Source organism: Pan troglodytes, chromosome 4 (assembly GCF_028858775.2).
Source record: "Pan troglodytes isolate AG18354 chromosome 4, NHGRI_mPanTro3-v2.0_pri, whole genome shotgun sequence".
In the NCBI taxonomy this organism is placed as follows: domain Eukaryota; kingdom Metazoa; phylum Chordata; class Mammalia; order Primates; family Hominidae; genus Pan; species Pan troglodytes.
The window spans coordinates 106,834,015-106,857,417 of record NC_072402.2 but is presented as its reverse complement, the minus strand read 5'-3'; the positions used below and the strand labels follow the sequence as shown (position 1 = coordinate 106,857,417).

At 34.0% G+C, this 23,403-nt stretch overlaps 1 protein-coding gene across 43 annotated transcripts in view; it reads right to left on the bottom strand.

The window, feature by feature from the left end:
- FER (FER tyrosine kinase) overlaps positions 1-23,403 on the bottom strand; it is a 439,457-nt gene that overhangs the window by 51,189 nt on the left and 364,865 nt on the right. The gene's annotated exons all lie outside the window — the stretch shown is intronic.

Genomic DNA, 23,403 nt, shown 5'->3' with positions numbered 1-23,403 from the left:
TGAGGTAACCAGTTTATAAAAGCCACTGACATCATTAAGACACAATGAAAAATATTTCTTAAGTAAACTAAGAGACTTTGGGAAACGCTATTTTAACGCACAGCACTAGTTTATACAGACAAGTTGTATAGCCTGTATTATCTGAATGTTACATTAGGATAAGGCTTCTTTGCTTCAAATTGATATCAAAATTGCTTTTACACCAATAAAAAATACTTCGGGTTACCTGAGTAATTATCACAGAGTTGGGAATTTACTTGGTTTATACAAATGCCATAGTGGTTAAAGCTTGGACTAGAGACTCATGTGTCTCCAGTATTAGCTAGTATTAATAAGATTTTGATTTATAGAATTTATAAATGTGAAGAGGTTTTGCATTGTAGTGAAAAAAAAGCCTAGATCTGAAGGTAGAAAACCTTGAATGAAGCTCTGAAAACACATGTATCTTTACTAAATCTATGTTCTTTAATCTATAAAATGGTGATAATTACCTCACTAGGCTACTGTGAAGATCAAATGAAAATCTGTATATGAAAGTAATTTGTAAGCTATAACTAGCTAAAAAATGTAGTTCCTATCATTATTCTCGAGATTGTCTCTCTAAGCAGTACAGATTAAAGAATAACTGTGAGAAATATGAAATTACTTTTATATGATATTTATGTGCTACCCATACTTGGAGACATTTCTAAAACATAAAACCAGAAAGGACTCAATTAAAACACTATTTTTTATATATGTATTCTAACTATTTAAAAATTCTCTTATGCTTTAAGTTATCTCCTGTTCAATCCTTTTTTATTGTTTTTATTTTATTTTTATTTTTTATTTTTAGACGGGATCTAGTTCTGTCACCCAGGCTGGAGTACAGTGGCGTCATCTCAGCTCATTGCAACCTCTGCCTCCTGGCTTCAAGTGATTCTCCCACCTCAGCCTCCCAAGTAGGGTTCAAGTGATTCTCTCACCTCAGACTCCCAAGTAGCTGGGATTACAGGTGAGTGCCACTACGCCCGACTAATTTTTGTATTTTTAGTAAAAACGGGGTTTTGCCATGTTGCCCAGGCTGGTCTCAAACTCCTGACCTTAAGTTATCCAACTGCCTCGGCCTCCCAAAGTGCTGGGATTACAGGCATGAGCCACTGTGCCTGGCTCAATCTTATAGCAGTATATGCTTTATGGGTAGACCTGGGATGGCCCAGGCCAAGCAGAAGGAAGTAAGGTCATACACAAAAGCTTTACAAAGAGTTGCTTTGCTTTCTTTTCTGTTTTTGAGCACTGGTTATTAGAACTTCACCTTATAGTAGCAGAAATCACCAGAAACAGAGAAGTGTCAGCCAAAGGCAACTGGACTGGTAAAGTCAAAGGAATAAGGTCAAAGGGTAAGGAATCAGGCCAATTTACAAAGAAATGGGAATAAGACAGGCTTAGAGTGGGAGTCCTGGATTACTGGATAATAGTGGTCCTTGTTTTTAGAGAGTTTTGGTGAGTTGGGGAGGCTATAGTCTATTGCCCCCAAAAATCTTGTTTCCCTTGTTCAAACCCCTTCCAGGGTTCCATCTGTATTTATAATATCCAAATTCTTCTGCATGACATTAGGTTGAACCATTTGAAATCACCAATATGTAACCATTGCGACTTGCAAAAATGTCAGTTACATATGTCTAATTCAATACAAAAAGCCCCACACTATTAAGAGCATAAACTTGGAGCCAGACTGCCTGGGTTCAAAAGCTGGTTCTGCCCTAAGTCACTTATATGACCTGGAGAAAATCACTTAACCTCTCTGTACTTCAGTTTCCTCATCTGTAAAAATGGAAGAATAATAATTGTACATCCTTCAAGGATTTTGTGAGGATTAAGTGAACGAATATACATAAGGTGCCTAAAACTGTGTGGTACAGTAAATGCTGAATAAATGTTACCTACCATTATTATCATCCCTCCAGCTTTATCTCCAACCATTTCCCCACCTGTCTTGACTTTGTGTTCCACAGGTATCAACAATGTATCATTTCTTGAACATCTAATGTAGATAATTCCATTTCTGCTTAGTATGCTCCTTCCTATCTTTCTTTACCTGGGTCATTCAGCAATGCTTTTCTTGAATACTGATTATTATACTAGGTTTTAAAGAAATAATGGTGAACAAAATATACACAGTTTCTGCCCTTACGAAGATCACAATCTCATGGGAGAAACATCTGCTGTTTAAAGACTGTTGGTTACTACCCATTTGGACAAAGACTCTTTCCCTTAGCCATGTCCCCTACAAAGCTATCCTAGGCAGAGTGAATCATTCTTCCTATGTATTAATCATGTTTCTAGGAACATACTTTTATAGTATGAGTGCACTTGTTTCAATTATGCATTTACATGCTGTTCCTGCTTCCAAAGCAGATTGTGAACTCATCCAGGAGAGAGACTATATATCTCTCTTCTCAGTGGTTTTAGTGTCGAGCAGAGTTCCTTGGCCGAACTGCTCTTAATGGAAGCACAATCAGTCACTAGCTGGTTGTAGTGGCCAACCAATTACCCAAGTTAAATCTGTGTGGGAGCCACCTTTCAAACTTAAAAGAACAAAATCTAGTTTTAATTGCTTGTTTAGGACAGGCCTCTAAAGCAGCTGGGGTGGAAGGAGTATAATCATATCAGTATGCTATTTAAAAATAATTTTTAATAAATGACAAAGAAAAACCTTAAGATTATAAAACCTCTTGATGTTACATTTCTATTTCACCCTTTTAATTTTTATAAATACTGTAAAGGAAATTAAATTTATCTTTAAAATTTGAAACTTTATGTTTTATATAAAACTCTAACATTGACTGGGATATTTCTTGTTCTGTGTTTAGTTTTTAAAGCACAGCAGACTAATCAAGTCACAAAATATTACATAGTATGGAACTTTTCTTTGGGTATTCGAGCTTTTATTATACCAACACAATGAAATATTTTTAATATTCATTTACTTTTTCATGCTTCAACTTCACGGGAAAATGAAATCAATACAGGAAACATTCTTTTATCCTTTCAAGTAAGAGAAATGAGATACTTAGGAACTAATGTATTTCTTTAAAAATAGAAAAATTATTTATCTATCATCACAACTTAAGAAGAGGGAAAAATTATTACTGATGTCTTAGTCAAACCCTTCAGCTATCATTAATAATTAAGGATACAATTATTAATCAGAGGTAAAAAAATAACATCTGTGATTAAAATGCTAGTCTTTAAGAACAAATTTTTGAGTTGAAATATATTTTTAATAACTATCAGCTACATTTGATGCAATCTTTTATACCAAATTTTGTTTATAGGCTTTACAAGAATGCTGGAAATGGCAGACACTAAAGAGAAACTAGTTGACTCATGGGAAATACATAGAATGTAGTTTTGTTACATAAATTTGGATTTAGGGAACAATTATCACATAAATGGAGAAGATACAGATAACAAATTTTTCTTGACATGGTCTTGCTTCAACTTTCAATTTTTCAAATAGTCAAATGTGCTTTCTTTTTTATCCCAGAGATACAGGTAACTGTTTTTAAAACCTTGATAATTATGCAGTGCCTTATAAAATTTCTGCCATTTAAAACTGTGAATAAACAAATATTTTTAAAAATATTGCCTTTACTAACCTTTTTTAATTTTTCAAGTAAATCAGCCAAATTCATCATACTATTATCATTTATAAATATTTAGAAATAAGTCTTGAAATAGCTAACAGAGTAATTTTGGCTGTTACTTTACTTGTTTTTGCTGCTGCTGCAAGTTGAATTTTAATAGTTCAGACAAAACTTTTCTGTTTTTCTGTAAGTCACATTATCAAATTTTCTAGCATTGTTTGCATATCTTCATGGTAGTGTTTTTCTCCTCTAAAAGGAACACTTTCTGAAATGAAAGCCAGGAACTTATTGACTGACTTATCTCCTACAGTCACTTTCAAACTTATCAATTTATGATATGCACTTTATCAAGCTAGATAACCCTTTGCCCAAGAACATACTAACATTTACTTTCCAATAGAACTGAAAGTTACAGTATGACAAAAATCCCAACTTAAATACTATGAACATCTTCTACAATGACTTATACATGTTAGGAATCATTTTGGAAACTACATATGAGGACCCATGCTTTGGTTATTCAGCAACAGGCTTCCCTCCACACAGCACCCTTTCTATTTAGCAACAGGTTATTCAGCAACAGGCTTCCCTCCACACAGCACCCTTTCTATCTGCCCACAGCTCTTCTCTCAACCACTGTACATTCAGTCTCTGCTCCTAATTTGTTCTTTATTTCAGTTCTCTACTAAGAGGAGCCTGAAGTCTATCCTCAATTCCCATCAGTTGGTTTGGGCTCAGATGACCTGACAGTCCCTTTTCACCAGGTGCTGCCATCTGGGCTATATTCCAAATTGTCAGCATTCTTTTTCAGTCAGTATACCACCCATCCTCCAAACCTCTACCCAGAGATCTGTATTCCCCATAGATTGTCTGAGGCCTCTTGGACATCAACATCAACTTGAACTGGACTAAATGGTACCTGTTTCCTCAGACACTACGTGTTAGATTTTGGCCTGATGGTCTCCTATCCTGGGATCTAGGCCTTTTAACAGTCAAAGTAGAGCAGACCTTCCTTCCCTGCCTCCACCTGTTTCTAGCACACTCTTCTCCCATCCTCACAGCAGAACCTGCTGGGGTTAAAGTTCTAAGTCTAAATTTCACTAGAAAGACTATAATGAAGGAATTTTTGTTTTGTTCACTGATGCATCCCAAGTTCCTAGAATAGCTCCTGCCACATAGTAAGCACTCAATAGATTAAATGAATAAATAAACTGAATGCCTTAGCTGTATTTTAATTTTAGTTGCCCTTTTCAGGAATTTCCTCTTTCTTATATTTTTCTTATGGAAAAAGATTGAGAAATCACAGCCCATAATATCAGATGTGATATTTGGCTTAGTACCGGTTGCCTATTTTGGTTTTATTTTTGGGAATTGGGTAATTTTTAAGTTTGTGAAGATGCCCAGCATTTAGATCCCAATGCTGACAACAAAGTATTTGGTTGTTTCTTTAGAAAAGATAATAATATTGACGATAATAAAAGTAACTGCTTATTGCATATTTACTGTAGACACATACTTTAGGTACATTTATCTCATATAATTCTTGCAACAACTTTATGAGATGGGTAACATATAGATGAGATTGAGAAGATGCTGGACAAGTAGCAAAGCCTGAATTTTAACTGGATCTGTCTGACAGCAAAGCGGTTTTAATTTACATGTCTGGCTACTGTAACAAGGAGTATGCATGATACTAACATGGCTAAACAATGATTCCTAGGCCCTTAACCTAATAACAAAACTATTAGCTAAGAGCACATCAGAAAACAAATATAGATTATTTTCTGTTCTTAGCAACAAATACCATAATGGCATATGATGGCTGCTCAGTTACTATTACTGACAAACTAAAAGCACTCATCAGCATTATTTATAACATCAGTTATGTGGGGAAAAGATATCTCACACACCCAAAAAATAAATACATTATTGATCTCATCTTTCCTATTAGAAGAAAAATTGAAATATTAGAAGAAAAATTGAAATAATGTAAATGTTAAAATTAATGTTCTACGTTTTAGATAAAGAAAGCTTAAGGTAATTATCATAACTAATATTATTAATGCTAAAGCTCATTATATGATTAATATTAACCAACTATTGTCTGTCTCCACTGAAGATCACAGGGGAAAAAAATCTTATGCTACAGCAAAGGATTATTAAGATTGACAGGGAAGAACTCAACAGCTGTAAAATTTATTCAACACAGAACAAGGTTGTATTAAGGAAGGCTGATAAATCTCTAACCCTTAGATATCTTTAAAAACAAAATCAGCAATCAGCCATATTCAATGGCTTAATCTAAAGCCCCAATAAATGAACAGTTGAGGTCTTTCAATTTCTACTGCTAAATGCTAAATAATCCTACAATTTTGAACTTGTGAGATTTAATGTGAAATATCTCGAGATGATTTACCAGAAAAAAGTTCTTTGAAGTAAAAAATCAGTTTCTCTCTTCTCTAACTTCCTTGCGACAAACATATATTGAGTATCTTCTATGTCAGAGATATAAAGCTGAATAAAACATGGTTACTATGTTGAAGAGCACACAATTTAAGAGATGAGTATATAAATGAAAAGTATAAAGTATAAAACAGCAAGTGATATCACAGTTAGAAACTGCAAATAAACTTGTTTGGGGAAGCAAATTCAAATATTAAAATGTTTATTAAATTCCAGGCACTGTATTAGGCGCTGGAGTAAAAAGGATTCCCTTGTCCTCACAGAGCTTACAGTCTAAGGCTGTGCTGTTTGGTATGGCAGCCACTAGCCACATACGATTGCTGAACAGCTGAAACATAGCTAGTCCAACTGAGATGTGCATAAGTAAAAAATACACACCAGATTTTGAAAATTTCTATGACAAAACAACGTAAAATTTATCAACAGGCAGGTGGTCAGAAAAAAAAACGTAAAATACCTCATTAACAAATTTCACACTAATTGCATGTTAAAATGATAAATTTTTCATGTATCTGTATTGAGTTATTATTTAAACTAATTTCATCTGTTTATTTTTATATCATTTTATTTTCTGTTTCTGTTTATATTTTTAATGTGGCTACTAAAAATTTTAAAATTACATATGTAGTTCATACTACATATCTTGGACAAGGCTAATAGGAAGTACAGACAAATTAACAGAGGACTATATACACTATGGCATCTTTAATAAGTGTTATGATAGTGTAGTACAACAGAGAAGGAAAATACAGAAAAGCCTTCTCAGGGGAAAACTGGTTTCTCTTAAACATCAAAATGTGAGAAAAAATCAATTAAAACTCAAATTATTATATGTCACATATTAAATGCCAAATTTTCTATTAATCAGATGTATTTTCACTATAATATTTACTATGGGATAAAAATCTCTAATCATCTTTTAAATCATTTTTTAAAAATGGGATAGGTTTTGTAAAACTATAAAGGTATTTCTACTCTGAATCACTATGAAAGGAAGCATAAGTATAAATGTAAAAAAAAAAACCTACACACAAGTATTAATACATTGTCCTTCTAAAATATTCATGTATAAATATGAAAATGCAAATTTATTTTTATAAAATTACAGCATACTACAACTATTATTTGGTATTGTTATTATTTCTCAATAGTAAAAGTAGGATCTCATATACGTGAGATGTAGGATTTTCCCAAAAATTTGTCATTATAAACAACAATATGATGGGCAACTAAAAACACACATATTTGATGTTTTGATTATTGCCTTAAGACAAATTCTTAGGAGTTGAATTGCTGTGTAAAAGGGTATGCATTTTTAAAGACGTTTGACACATTTCAATAATTCCTATACGAAAACCTTGTACCAATTTATACATCTGCCTAGAGCATATCAGAGTATGTTCTAAATGAACTTACTGTTTGTGTTCTTTGCTCATTTTTATATTTGCTTTATTTTGTTTTGTAAGAGCTTTTTATATCATGAAATATTAAAATTTAGTTTATCAAATATGTTTCAAACCCTTTTATCCAGGTTTCTAGGTCATCATTTAACAGTGACTGGTTGATTGTTATATGGAAGTAGAAAGCAGTGAAATGTACAAAGAGTCTTGGAAATTCGAGGAGGTTTTAATAAAATTACTATATGATACAGGACTTTAATATACCATTTTAGGATTCAGAACAAGTTAAAGGTAAACAAGTATACATAGATATGAAAAGTTTTAGAATAATTAATGGGAAAATTAAGATGTATGTTTGTGACACGAAACTCTTAAACTGTAACAAATTTTCCATATTCTCCAATAACTATTATTCAAACAGAACAAACTGCTGAAAAAGTAGAATCATTTATTAAGATTCTCCACCCAGAATTCATTTTGTCACAAGATAAGGTATGAGTATCTGACTTTATTCCTCTGCCACCACCCCAGCTCTACCACCAATAGTTACATAATTGTTCCAACACCATTTATGTAAAATAATTTAAAGTAATCCACTGATTTAAAATATCATTTTTACTGTATTCTAAATCTTTATCTATATATTAGTCTATTTCTTAACAATATACTCTATTTCCACATACACTAAAAATAGTTCTCATTTTTACATATATCCATGTCTACCCACTGTTGCTTTAATTACTATAGCTTTATAAAATGTTTTAACATATACATGGGAAAGTTCTTTTTCATCCTTCTTTATTTTACAATGTTTTCTCAATTTTTGTGACATATTTTTCCAGACACACTTTAGAATCATTTTGTAAAGTTTTCAAACAAAAACTTTAAGTTTTGAAAATATATTAAATGTATGCTCCATATATTAAAATAATAATTATAACTCATTTAAATTCACATAATATGTGTATTTATTATTTTAGGTACATTGACACCTACATACTATAGAAATTTATGCTTGGTTAACCTATGGGTATTGCTGAATAGTAGTGTGAGCATCTTAATACAATCCCCATTCTGCATTGCTACACTGGGGCTTAAACACATGATGAGAAGTGCATGCTACAAGAGAGTAAACACCAGAATGATGACAAGCTATCCTCCTTTTCACTGATTTTTATTAGGTAACTCCCAAGTATGAATTAGAAATATCATCACATTACTGAGACTAAAGGCAACTGTCTAAAATCACATATTGATAGTAAAAGTGTTTATTGTGAATGACTTACTTAGAAGACTTATTTTAGGTTCCCAAAACTTACAATTGAAAGTTGTCATAAATATTTATAATATGCCAAAACTCATTATTACACTTACAAATGTGAGAATCTGGGAACTGAAAGAATACTATTTCATGATTAAGAAATAGTTCTCAGTATGTCTCTCATTAAAAAAAAAAACTTGTATATCTCACAAAGGTATGATGCTAATGACTTGTGTGATCAATCACTGGGTAAGGAAGGAGAGGGTAGGAAAATATATTTCTTTTTCATGGCTAGGATAAATTTAACCTTCAACACTGTAGCTGCTCAGCACCACTTTTACATTCCACATGTCAATTTAAATGCTAAATCAAAGACTTATAAAATTTCTGATTAATGGTTTTCAACAGAACTGGTAAAAGTTAAAATCAAATATGGATAAAGCAGTACTGTAAAAAAAAGATAAAATAGTTGGTCTATAAACAGTGTTTATACTACCAAAACTAGCAAGAACATAAATTAGAATTTCAATATTATGAAAAATAACTTTTAATTAGAGAACACATACATTGATTTTCAGGAGCCTACTTCTGAACATATGGCTGATTCTGGGTCCCTAGTAAAATGTAAAAATTAAGTTTGAACATAAAAATATTTTCATTTTTAATGACTCCTAATATAGTTAATTAGTAATATTTTTCTAATCTTTAAAAATAAAAATGGAGGCCAAGCACGGTGGCTCATGCTGTAATCCCAGCACTTTGGGAGGCCATGGCAGGTGGATCATGAGCTCAGGAGATCGAGATCATCCTGGCCAACATGGTGAAACCCCGTCTCTAATAAAAATACAAAAAAAAAATTAGCTGATGTGGTGGCGCGTGCCTGTAATCCCAGCTACTCAGGAGGCTGAGGCAGGAGAATCCCTTGAACCTGGGAGGTGGAGATTGCAGTGAGCCGAGATCACGTCACTGCACTCCAGCCTGGCAACAGAGCGAGACTCTGTCTCAAAAAAATACAAATAAAAGTAAAAATAAAAAATAAAAATGGAAACACAGTTGAGGCACATATTATATGAACATTAATATAGTTATTTGAGGTAATAAAGACATACAATACACACAGAGACACACTCTGAACTCTTTATTATATGTTCTAATGAAATAGTGTAAATAATCCCCAAAGGTGGATAGTTTTAAAATAATGGATTTTTGTATTGGTATTCAATACAGATATATGACAAAGCCCCCAGAGTAACTCTATATTGAAAGATAATCCATGGTTAGATGGAAGTGCATACAATAAATGCCAATACATATTTATAACATATGACAAATAATCTTGGAACGTTCCCAACACAAGAATGTGGCAGTTAGATTTCTTTGTATTGGAAATACGTGACTTCATGAAAGGCTAAGATAGAGCTTATTATAGCCTTTTCTGCTGGTTGGTAAATCCCTGAATAACCTTTGTAACACAGCCTGGAAATTTGTTCTCCCTAATCTTCACATCGCTAACTCCCTCAGTGCTCATCAAAATGTAGACTCCTCAGAAGTCTTTCCTGACTTCCTATACTTCCATATAGTTTATTCTTTACACTTTACCTTGTTTGGTTCTATCACAGCATTTATCAAAGCTAGTGTATACCTTATTATTTGTTTCTATACCTGCTTTTTATCTGCCTCTCTTACCTAAGATGAGTTACATAATGACAAGGAGCAATTCAACCAGTACCTAGTGTGATACTTGGCACAAAATAAACAATCCGGTATCTGCTAACTGAATGAAAAAAGAGATCAGACCTGAGAAGGCTTGTCTCTATTCACTGTAAGTTCATACCCATGAGAGACAGAATCAGCAATAAATTAATCAATCCCTTTCTTGAAAATTAAAAATTATTTTTTTAATTTACAAAATTTTCTTGTAACCATGCTTGGATTTAGACGGGCCTAGCCCTGAAATCAAGATCCTAAATTCTTTTTCTTCCAAGAACTTTCTGTGTAGTGGCTCCATGTATAATGGATAAGGTGAATATGTAAACAGAGGATAAAAGCAAAAGAGTATTGCTCCTGTTGCTCTAGCCCTTCTAAGAGGAATGAAGGCTAGAGTGCTTAAAGATACAGCAAGCATGCAAACCGCAGGGTTCTTAACTCCGTGTGCACTTAAAATGGGGCCAAGGGACTAGATGAACAGGTGCAAGGAAGGGGGAAAGGAAGTGCCTAAGCAGCTATCTCACCCTACACTGTGAATGTTTAGCGTCTTTTTTCATGTTTTACAGCTAAGAACTACAATTATTTCCAAGCACATAATTCTGATTATCCACAGATAATCCAAAAAAGATCAGGGAGTCTGACAGAAAGTATGGTTTCTGGAACTCAGCCAATTACTGGCTGTATCAGAAAAGGAAAAAAAAAAACAGCTATAGATATGAAGTTCTGAGCACTAAGAAATGAATCAGCCATCTGTGGATGTAGCAGTTTCAGCCTTCACCGTTTCATTCTTTCTGACAAAGGAGAAGAACAAAGAGTCCCGAAGAAGTCAGGTGATGCCTGAAAAGAATTTCCAGTTTAGGAAAAAGGATATTAGGAACAACCTGGGAATGTTCTTATTCTAAAACTATTTCTCAGAAGTCTTACATGAGATGATTTACAAAATAAAACACTTGGGAATATCAGGTTTTTAGAAGGACTATATGAAGAGAGAGAGAAAAAATCCAGTTCTGTTACCTTAACATTTCAGAAACAATACTGCTACTACTAAGACCAGCTCACATTTACAGAATGATTAAAATGTTCTAAGCACTGTGCCAAACACTTTACACTGAATCTTCACCAATCTTCTATAAGTGCTATTATTATCCTAATTTCATAGACTGTGTTATATGTGAGTTTGGCGAGGGAAAGATGGTCTGAAATTGTATTATTTTAAAAATATGACTGCAGTAGGAAGAGACAGTGAACTCAGTCACAGATGTTTACAGGTTTGAATATAAGACACTTTTAAGAAAAATTTAGTAAACTTATTTATGTAAAACCACTTACATAAATAGATAAAATATTTAAATCACAATTAATTTTCACAATGATTATGATTTTATGGTTATGGAATTATCCAAATAATACTTCACAAAACTGTTGGAACTTACCATAGTATGTAATACTTCACAAAAATGTTGGAACTTACCATAGTATGTAAAGAGTTCTAATGTATGTATATAAAAGGAAAAAAAACAGATAACAATTCTAAATATTTAATTCATGGGGTATTAGAATCTTGAGAACAGCAAGTTTAGTGAAAGAATAAAGTCATTTGTTTTAAGACTTTTCCTACTGATTAGCAGTCAACTTCTATCTTTCTTCTTTTTTTTTTTTTTTTTTTTTTGAGACAGAGTCTCACTCTGTCACCCAGGCTGGAGTGCAGTGGTGCAATCTCGGCTCACTGCAAGCTCTGCCTCCTGGGTTCACGCCATTCTCCTGCCTCAGCCTCCCGAGTAGCTGGGACTACAGGTGCCCGCCACTACGCCTGGCTAATTTTTTGTATTTTTAGTGGAGACGGGGTTTCACCGTGTTAGCCAGAATGGTCTGGATCTCCTGACCTCGTGATCCACCTGTCTCGGCCTCCCAAAGTGCTGGGATTACAGGCGTGAGCCACCGCGCCCGGCCCAACTTCTATCTTAAAAGGAATGTTTATGTTTCTAATCTTGTATTTTCTTCCTTTTAAATGTTTTTCTTCCTAAATAACTGGCCCAGAGTCACAGTTTTGAGATCTTGATTTAAGGCTGCTGTCAATCAGGAAGGGGAGCAAAACAACAACAACAACAACAACAACAAAACTATTAAAAAATGTCTGTCTTCTAAGAAATGACAAACAATTATAAAGCTGGCAGATATTATGCTTCAAAGAACAACTGATACTTTTCTGAATACAGAGGAAGAGAGGAGGCTCCACAAAGCCATTCTGGGCAATTTACGAAGGGGTTTAATGAATAACTTCTTCCATCACACAAGTACACAAAGAGTTCATAAGCCTTAAGAACCAACAGTCTAAGCACAAGCCACTTAATGGAAATATTGCTAATAATTTCCCACAGCATTTAGTTAATGAAAGCCTTCCTTCCAATTGCTTATTATAACAAAGCTAAAGAAAACTGCCAAGCACCTAGTTTTTTGTCCCTTTTAATATGCCTTTTTTGAGACAGGGTCTTGCTCTGTTGCCCAGGCTGGGGTGCAGTGGCACAATCATGGTACACTGCAGCCTCAACTTCCCAGGTTCTGTCAATTTTCCCACCTCAGCCTTTTGTAGCTGGGATTACAGACACACACCATCATGCCCTGCTATTTTTTTTTTTGTATTTTTTGTAGAGATCAGGTTTTGCCATGTTGCTCAGGTTAGTCTCAAACTCCTGGACTCAGTGATCTACCTCGGTCTCCCAAAGTGCTGGGATTACAGGCATGAGCCACTGCGCCATGCTCTTTTAATATTTCTTGCATTATCTATGTAAACATAATGTAAACATACAAATGTAAACATAGAACACCATAAGCCCACAGTGTAACTAGATACTAAGATGTTCAATAACAGGTTAAAATGTTCTCCAGACAAAAGGAGCAATGATCAAAATGTAAATTCACCTTCTTTTGCCCAGCAGTCACTGATTATAGAATTAAATTTCAGTCTGATCGATAATATAAGAAGATAGAAATAATAAGTTAGAAAGCAGGAGAATGGAATTAAAGTATAGAATCTTTATTAGTTTTCTCTTTGCTTATTTGTTTATATAACCAGTGATAAGTTGACATCAGTTTAAATAAAATAATTTGTTATAAGATATTATTTGGAAGCCTCATAACCTCAAATTTAAAAACATACAAGAGATATACAAAAAAATAAAAAGCAAGAAATTAAAATATAGCACCAGAAAAAAGTCACCTTCACTTAAAAAAAAAAACAACAAAAAAACAAGGCTGGGTGATGTGGCTCACACCTGTAATCCCAGCACTTTGGAGGCTGAGGTGGGTGGATCACGAGGCCAGAAGACCGAGACCATCCTGGCTAACACGGTGAAACCCTGCCTCTAAGAAAAATACAAAAAAATTAGCTGGGCATGGTGGCGGGTGCCTGTAGACCCAGCTACTCAGGAGGCTGAGGCAGGAGAATGGCGTGAACCCAGGAGGTGGACCTTGCAGTGAGCCGAGATTGCGCCACTGCACTACAGCCTGGGTGACAGAGTGAGACTCCGTCTCAAAAAAAACCAAAAAAAAAAAAACAAAACAAAAAAAAAAACAAGACAGGAAGGAAGGAAATAAGAGGGGACCACAAAACAACCAGAAAATAACAAAATGGCAGGAGTAAGTCCTTACTTATCAATAACATTGAATATAAATGGACTAAACTCTCCAATCAAAACGTATAGAGTGGCTGAATGGATTAATTAAAAAAAGACCCAATGACCTATTGCCTACAAGAAAAACACTTCATCTATAAAGACATACATATCCTGAAAATAAAAGGATGAAAAAAGATATTCTGTGCAAACAGAAACCAAAAACGAGCAAAGGTAGCTATACTTACATCACAACAAATAGCTTTCAAGACAAAAACTAAAAAAGAGACAAAGAAGGTCATTACATAATGAAAAAGGGGTCAATTCAGCAAGATATATAACAATTATAAATATGTATGCACCCAACACTTGAGCACCCAGATATATAAAGCAAATATTATTAGGGCTAAAGAAAGAGACCCCAATACAACAACAGCCAGAGCTGTCAACACCCCACTTTCAGCATTGGACATATCATCCATACAGAAAATGAACAAAGACACATGGGACTTAATCGGCACTATATGCCAATTGGACCTAATAGATATTTACAGAACGTTTCACCAAAGGCTGCAGAACATGCCTTTTTTTTTTTTCTCTCAGCACATGGATCATTCTCAAGGACAGACCATAAATGAGGAAGCAAAGTAAATCTAAAAACAGGATTAAAAATTGAAATAAAGTACATCTTCTCTGACAACAATTGAATAAAACTAGAAATCAAAAACAAGAAGAATTTTGGAAACTATACAAACACACGGAAATTCAACAATATGCTCCCAAATGACCAGTGAATCAATGAAGAAATTAAGAAGGAAATTTAAAAATGTCCTGATACAATTGATATGGAAACACAACATACCAAAACCTGTAAGATACAGCAAAAGCAGTACTAAGAGGGAAGTTTAGAGCTATAAGGGCCTATATCAACAAAGTGGAAAAATTTCAAATAAACAACTTAATGATGTATCTGAAAGAACTAGAAAAGTAAGAACAAACTAAACCAAAATAAGACGAAATATTAATGGTCAAGGGAAGATAAATGAAATTGAAATAAAGAAAATACAAAAGGCTAACAAAACAAAAGTTGTTTTTTTTAAAAGATAAAATGGATAAACCTTTAGCCAGACTAAGAAAAAAAGAGAAAGCCCAAATAAAATCAAAAATGAAAAAGGAAACATTATAACTGATACTGCCAAAATTCAAAGGATCATTAGCGGCTACTATGAGGAACTATAAGCCAATACATTTAAAAACTTAGAAGAGATGGATAAATTCCTAGACACATAAAACCTACCAAGATTGAACCATGAAGAAATCCAAATTCTGAACAGACCAATAACAAGTAATGAGATTAAAGCCATTATAAAAAATCGCCCAGCAAAGAAAATCCTAGGACCTGATGGCTTCACTGCTGAATTTTACCAAACATTTAAAGAAAAATATTAATCCTACTGAAACTATTCCTGCCCCCCAAAAATACAGGAAGAAGGAATACTTCCAAACTCATTCTATGAGGCCACTATTAACCTGATACTAAAACCGGATAAAGACACATCAAAAAAAGAAAACTACAGGTCAATATCCCTGATGAACATTGATGCAAAAATCCTCAAAGTAAGAATAAACTGAATTCAATCACACATTAAAAAGATCATTCATCACGACCAAGTGGGATTTATCCCAAGGTGAAAAGATGGTCCAACATACATGCAACTCGATCAATGTGACATATTACATCAACAGAATGGAGGACAAAAACCATATTATCATTTCAATTGATGTTGAAACTGCATTTGACAAAATTCAACATGTTTTCATGATAAAAACCCTCAGAAAACTTGGTACAGAAGAAACATACCTCAACATATTAAAGGCCATACATGACAGACCCACTGCTAGTATAATACTGAATGGGGAAAAACTGAAAGCCTTTCCTCTAAGATCTAGAACATGACAAGGATGCCCACTTTCATTAGTGTTACTCAACATAGTATGGAATTCCTAGCTAGAGCAATCAGACAAGAGAAAGAAATAAAGAGCATCCAAACTGGAAAAGAAAAAGTCAAATTATCCTTGTGTGAAGATGATATACTCTTATATTTGAAAATACCTAAAGACTCCATCAAAAACTATGAGAACTAACAAAATACATTCAGTAAAGTTATGGGATACAAACTCAACATACACAAATTAGTAGCATTTCCATATGCCAACAGCAAACAAGTTGAAAAAGAAATCAAGAAAGTAGTTTCATTTACAACAGCTACAGATAAACAGCTAAGAATCAACTAATCAAATAAGCAAAAGATGTCTATAATGAAAACTATAAAACATCAGTGAAATAAATTGAACACAAAAAATGAAAAAATATTCCATGTTCATGAATTGAAGGAATCAATATTGTTAAAAAGTCCATACAACCCAAAGCAATCAACAAACTAATTGCAATTCCTATCTAAATACCAACGGCATTCTTCACAGAAATAGAAAAAAACAAAGCTAAAATTTAGATGGAACCACAAAAGACCCAGAATAGTCAATGCTTTCCTGAGCAAAAAGAACAGAATTGGAGGAAACACATTACCTGACTGTAAAATATACTACAGAGCTATAGTACCCAAAACAGAATGGTACTGGCATTAAAAATAGACACAAAGACCATTGTTAACAAAATAAAGAACACAGAAACAAATACATACATCTACAGTGAACACACTTTTGACAGAGAGAGCATACATTAGGGAAAAGACAGTCTCTTCAATAAATGGTGCTGAGAAAACTGGAGATCCATGTGCAGAAGAATGAAACTAAACCCATATCTCTTGCCATATACAAAAATAAAATCAAAGCCGATTAAAGACTTAAATCTAAGACTTCAGTCTGTGAAACCGCTAAAAGAAAACATTGGGGAAACTCTCCAGGACATTGGGCTGATTCTTCAGTAATACCTCACAAGCATAGGCAACCAAAGCAAACATGGACAAATGTGATCAAATGAAGTTAAAAAGCTTCTGCACAGCAAAGAAAATAAAGTGAAGAGATAATACAGAAGAAAATACTTGCTAACTACCCTTCTGAGAAGGGGTTAATAACTAGAATACAGAAGGAGCTCAGACAACTCTATAGGAAAGAAAAATCTAATGATCCACTTTAAAAATAGGCAAAGATCTGAATAGGCATTTCTCAAAAGAAGACATAAAAATGGCAACATCACTGACCATCAGAGAAATGCAAATCAAAGCTGAAATGAGATATCATCTCACCCCAGTTAAAATGATTTCTATCTAAAAGACAGGCAATCACAAATGCTGGTGAAGATGTGGAGAAAAAGGAACTCTTGGTACACTATCTGTAGGAATGTAAATTAATACAAATACTATGCACCCAATACAGGAGCACCCAGATTCATAAAGCAAGTCCTTAGAGACCTACAAAGAAAGTTAGACTCCCACACAATAATAATAGGAGACTTTAACACCCCACTGTCAACATCAGACAGATCAACGAGACAGAAAGTTAACAAGGATATCCAGGAATTGAACTCAGCTCTGCACCAAGAAGACCTAACAGACATCTACAGAACTCTCCACCCCAAATCAACAGAATATACATTCTTTTTAGCACCACACTGCACTTATTCCAAAATTGACCACATAGTTGGAAGTAAAGCACTCCTCAGCAAATGTAAAAGAACAGAAATTACAACAAACTGTCTCTCAGACCACAGTGCAATCAAACTAGAACTCAGGATTAAGAAACTCACTCAAAACCTCTCAACTACATGGAAACTGAACAACCTGCTCCTGAATGACTACTGGGTACATAACAAAATGAAGGCAGAAATAAAGATGTTCTTTGAAACCAACGAGAAGAAACACATAACATACCAGAATCTCTGAGACATATTCAAAACAGTGTGTAGAGGGAAATTTCTAGCACTAAATGCCCACAAGAGAAAGCAGGAAAGATCTAAAATTGACACCCTAACATCACAATTAAAAGAACTAGAGAAACAAGAGCAAACACATTCAAAAGCTAGCAGAAGGCAAGAAATAACTAAGATCAGAGCAGAACTGAAGGAGATAGAGACACAAAAAACCCTTCAAAAAAATCAATGAATCCAGCAGCTGGTTTTTTTTTTTTAAAAGATCAACAAAACTGATAGACTGCTAGCAAGACTAATAAAGAAAAGAGAGAAGAATCAAATAGATGCAATAAAAAATGATAAAGGGGATATCACCACCGATCCCACAGAAATACAAACTACCATCAGAGAAAACTGATGCAAACTACCTCTATGCAAATAAACTAGAAAATCTAGAAGAAATGGATCAATTCCTGGACACATACAGCCTCCCAAGACTAAACAAGGAAGAAATTGAATCCCTGAGTAGACCAATAACAGGCTCTGAAGTTGAGGCAATAATTAATAGCCTACCAACCAAAAAAAAGTCCAGGACCAGATGGATTCACAGCCGAGTTCTACCAGAGGTACAAGGAGGAACTGGTACCATTCCTTCTGAAACTATTCCAATCAATAGAAAAAGAGGGAATCCTCCCTAACTCATTTTATGAGGCCAGCATCATCCTGATACCAAAGCCTGGCAGAGACACAACAAAAAAAGATAATTTTAGACCAATATGCATGATGAACATTGATGCAAAAATCCTCAATAAAATACTGGCAAGCCGAATCCAGCAGCACATCAAAAAGCGTATCCACCATGATCAAGTGGGCTTCATCCCTGGGATGCAAGGCTGGTTCAACATATGCAAATCAATAAACATAATCCAGCATATAAACAGAACCAATGACAAAAACCATATGATTATCTCAATAGATGAAGAAAAGGCCTTTGACAAAATTCAACAACCCTTCATGCTAAAAACTCTCAATAAATTAGGTGCTGATGGGATGTATCTCAAAATAAGAGCTATCTATGACAAACCCACAGCCAATATCATACTGAATGGGCAAAAACTGGAAGCATTCCCTTTGAAAACTGGCACAAGACAGGGATGCCCTCTCTCACCACTCCTATTCAACATAGTGTTGGAAGTTTTGGCCAGGGCAATCAGGCAGGAGAAGGAAATAAAGGGCATTCAATTAGGAAAAGAGGAAGTCAAATTGTCCCTATTTGCAGATGACATGATTGTATATCTAGAAAACCCCATCGTCTCAGCCCAAAATCTCCTTAAGCTGATAGGCAACTTCAGCAAAGTCTCAGGATACAAAATCAATGTGCAAAAATCACAAGCATTCTTATACACCAATAACAGACAAACAGAGAGCCAAATAATGAGTGAACTCTCATTCACAATTGCTTCAAAGAGAATAAAATACCTAGGAATCCAACTTACAAGGGATGTGAAGGACCTCTTCAAGGAGAACTACGAACCACTGCTCAATGAAATAAAAGAGGATACAAACAAATGGAAGAACATTCCATGCTCATGGGTAGGAAGAATCAATATCGTGAAAATGGCCATACTGCCCAAGGTAATTTATAGATTCAATGCCATCCCCATCAAGCTACCAATGACTTTCACTATCCAGGGAAGAGATCAAAATAATATACAGCAAATTATTATAAAAATTTAGGCATACAAATCTTATTTCCAGAAGCCTTATTTTACATAAGAATGATATGAGTTTATCACAAAATGATAGAAGTACACGACAATGTCCTTATGGTTTATAAGACCTTGATATTTCCCTGTTTCACATGAAATAGTGGAATTATAGGGTGTAGAGAATTACCAACACATGAATTATTGTTTTGTAGTCACTATTTCTTCTGACCCACAGAATCTTATACAATGATTTCATCCAATGTACAGAGAAATAGACTTAAGTAGACTAAACATTTAATGGTAAAGGTAATTAAATCTTTCTGGTTTGCCATTCTAGAATGTATTTCTGAAGGAAAAAGAACCTTTCTGAATTGTAACATTGTAAGTATAATGGAGTTAACATATTATATCTGATAAAGAATAAGTAGTGCCAACAAAGTCCCTTAAAATAAAGGTAAAATCTCATATGAAAGATGAAATGGAAAGCTAAAAGCCTGGACAAATTGTCTCACGAAAGGTTCTCTTCCAAAAGTTCTGACACATATGACAGAAAATAGCAAAATCATAAACTTAAAAATTCTATTCATATTCTGTTCTTTGGCCTTTTTAAAAAGCATAATCACAAAAATACGTATTTATTATTCATTTCACTTTAGTCCTTACTCTGAACTGCTGATAATTTTCATTCATACAAAAAGTGGAAAATAACATTATGTTTAAAAATGCCATTTGTCTTCAAACTATGTTTGTTTTTACTTACAAAGAGTGACATCCTGAAGGCAAAATGCAATGCGAATGTTTTATGTGTAGGAAGACAGGCTGCATCAGTAACAATTATCTCGAAATATGGTGGCAGCCTATAATCAATGACATCAGCACAAGCAACATGTAAACAGAATAACGCAAAATAGCAACATTTTAAATGAATAACTTGATGCAGATTTGGTTTAATTCACCAGGTGGGCTTTAGAACTGAAAGAATAATTGATTCCTTAACATTTTAGATGACATACACATTGTCAAAATATACTTTCAAACAGAAATGAAGCAATACATTGACACTGGTTTTTTTTTTCGTTTTTTTTTTTTTTTTTTTTTTTTTTTTGGCGGGGGGGATAATCTGACAGAGCATTCTCCATAAAAAGGGAAAAGAGAAAATCTATGAAGCAACAGAAACAAGTTTTAAACAAAGACTATAGATAAAATAATTCTTTTATAAATGAAGTCTAGAGTCAGTACACTACATTGCTTTTCAACATCTGTCAGTAAAGAAAACTGGCAAACATCATTTCACAGGTTTCCATCTCCCAGTATAGGTTACAGATTTTTGGAAGCATGGAGACCTCTTCAGGACACTGCTACCATTAGAGCGAGGTGGCCAAGGGAGCACAGAGACTGTAACTCAGAAAAGGCCCCCAGCACACTCCCTTTGAGTTCATGTAGCCAATCTGTTGAAAGAAATATTTCCCCAATTCAAGTCACTTTAATTTCTTTGGTATCTCATCATTTCATGTTATTATATATTCTGGTTGAATGTGTATGTCTCACATCTTCTTTTATATGAAAAACCTCCTGATGGAAAAGAAATTTTTATTTATTATAGAATTCTCTGTTAGAACTAACACTACGCCTACCACAGAGTAGACCAAGGCTTGAGAAAAGGAGGAGAGGGGTAAGAAGAAAAGGAAAGAGTTTACAGTAGTATTTGTGTAAGTGATATTTTTATAATTTTGAATTATAAACAGAAAGCATCTAACTACCAAGTTTATGAATAAAAATACCACAAACCACAAAACAATTGGAAGCTGAAAATTCTGATTTTTCTGAAAGAACAGAGGAGTCGTGCCAAACAAACAAACAAACAAACAAAAACTGCACAAAATCTGTCTGGAAACTTACTAGCAGGAAACTTACTTGTAGAGATGTCTAAAAATAACTTGAACTATTTACATAATTTTAGGTTGAATAACTTGAGGATAACAATTATTATAAACGTACATAAAAAATCTCCTAGGTGTAGAGATAATTAGTTAAGATAAGATACCACTTACTTTGCTATGTCCATGCAAATCCTTTTCCACTTAGAACTGCCTAGGCTGGTGAATAGGTATGGCAGTATTACTTGGAAGATACCTGGTTTCAATTTGGATCTGAGAAACCTAGGAGTCACCTTCACCCACCATCGCCAACCTATCAATAAATCATGTTGATTCTACTTCCTAAATAGTCTTTAATTTTATATCTTTTCCCTATCACTACTATAGTTTAGGCCTTTCTCATCTTTTGCCTAACAGGTCTCTCTGGTCTTACATGTTTACAAATTTTCATGATAAAAATGTTAAAATCTTCATTAGCAACAAGCATTTAATGACTACTATGTTAGGGCCTGAGAAATTTAAATAAAATAATTACTTTTATAATATCTCCTACGAGAACAGTTAAGAATTAAAATAAATTCATTATTAGCAACAAAATATCTACTGGCTTCTCCATTAAGAACCAATGTGGAGGAGGGAAGGATGGTAGAATGGAGGGAAGAAAGGAGCGAAAGAAGGAATAAGGCAATCTATACACTCGGATGGCTAACAAAAGTAGTTGGTAAAACAAGACCTTCATTTTAGAAGATAACAGGATATAATACAAACAATAGGGACAGAGAGAATGAGGGGAAGCTGATGAGAGGGGGAGTGGAAATGATTTGAATCACAGTCTCAAAGGAAAATTAAAGATAGATATGCTGAGAAGAGGGATGCTTTTGTTCTCATTTTAGAGTATGGGTCTGTAAACACATGGCCCATGATCCAAATCCAGTCTGCTTTATTTTTTTGGTAAATAAAATTTTATTGAAACGAAGACATGTTCCTTTTACATATTTTCTGTAACTTCTTTCAGAATGGCAGAGTTGAATAGTTGTGATGGAAACCATATGACCTAGAAAGCCTAAAATATTCAGTACAGTATTTGGCCGTGAAGAAAAAGTTACAGAGCAAGGGTTCAATCATTTTTTTTTCTCATCCATTTATTATCCTCAAAAGTTCCAAGTTAAAACCCTGCATGATTATAGATAGCTTCATAAGCAATGAGGTCTTGATATTAGCATATAAAAATGAAAAGAACAGCACCATTGACTTTAATATCTTTATTAAATATTATTATTTTAATAAAGTTTACTTCTTTCTACTCAAACATCTGCAGGGTTTCACAATTCAAAAGTGATAAATGAAAAATTAATAATTGATAGCTACTGGGAAATAAATTACTCATATTAAATTTAGTCCTGGGTATGCTACAATCACCATTTGCCTACAGAGTAGTTACAAAAGACATGGCTTATAAATGAAATTAATCAAGTCCTTTTACATTAGAGTGAGGGATTAGTACAGTGAGTGGGGAAGTAAGTACCCATCACTTCCAATATACAGTTCACTGAGTGGACACACAGACTTTCAATTCTAAGAATGTCATTTTAGCACCAATCATCATTATCACATTTACTTAGAAAGCATTAAGGGCAATAGCTTAGAAAAGCCATTCTTAAGGCCTTGATTATATATAGTTTTCTATTTTTTTAATCTTGTTTCATCTGTTGCCTATTTCCCATGGCTTTTCTCTTACATATTAAATGATTTAACATTAGATAATGTTTTCAGTATATGCTCTTTGGAGCAAATTAGGGAAATTTACTTTTTCCACTAAATATCATTATCAATGAGTAAGCATTTATAAAGGTAAAACATACTTTGTGCTGCAAAAAG